At 55.9% G+C, this 714-nt stretch overlaps 1 protein-coding gene across 1 annotated transcript in view; it reads left to right on the top strand.

The window, feature by feature from the left end:
- PSD (pleckstrin and Sec7 domain containing) overlaps positions 1-714 on the top strand; it is a 34,526-nt gene that overhangs the window by 9,056 nt on the left and 24,756 nt on the right. The window lies entirely within an intron of this gene.

The raw sequence follows: 714 nt of genomic DNA, 5'->3' as shown, positions 1-714 counted from the left end.
CAGCGGTACAGCTGCAGAGCTGGTGGCTCTCAGATAACTTGGTGTCTCAGTCATGCCAGCACTGACCTTCCTGTTTGCATTGCCTCCCTGCAAGGTCTCTCTGCCCAGTGACCTTCTGTGCAATACCAGAGCCTCCTGAATCCCTCATCCACTTCCTAGGCTTTGGTCTTGTCCATACCAAACTTCTTTGGGTTTGGTCTTTTCCAGAACAAACCCATGTCACTTTTGGTTGCAACCCATGCCATCCTCATAGGCTCAGCTTGGGAGTGGCCAGGTGGAGATCTCGGCTCTGTGTCCTCTCTGGTGTCTGCAGTCAGGAGAGGAGAGCTGGGTATCGCATCTGCTCTGTGGTCCCTCGATCACTCCAAGGGCGTTTTGGGGCAGAGAGGCGCTGGGTTAGGCCTTCCCTTTCTTTGCGACACTGAAGCCAGGGACATGGCGGCACAGAGGCCAGGCAAGTTTTGCGCAGTAAAACCGCTCGTGTCTGAGAGGCATGAGGCAGACAAGGCTGGCAGTATCCAGCCACGATCAGTGCTCTCTGCAGGAGGAATTGGCTTCCTATTCTTCTGCCAAGGCAAGGGACCGAAAAAGAGCACCCCGGAGAAACCGAAAGGACAGTGTCTGACTTACCATCCACAGGGTGCCATCGTACCACAGCAACACCGCTGCAGGGACATGGGGCGGTGCGAGGGTGCAGAGACACAGCTGGCAGCA

Source organism: Egretta garzetta, unplaced genomic scaffold (assembly GCF_000687185.1).
Source record: "Egretta garzetta isolate BGI_Z169 unplaced genomic scaffold, ASM68718v1 scaffold56, whole genome shotgun sequence".
Lineage (NCBI taxonomy): Eukaryota > Metazoa > Chordata > Aves > Pelecaniformes > Ardeidae > Egretta > Egretta garzetta.
The sequence above is the reverse complement of the archived record's forward strand: the minus strand, read 5'-3'. Positions and strand labels throughout refer to the sequence as shown.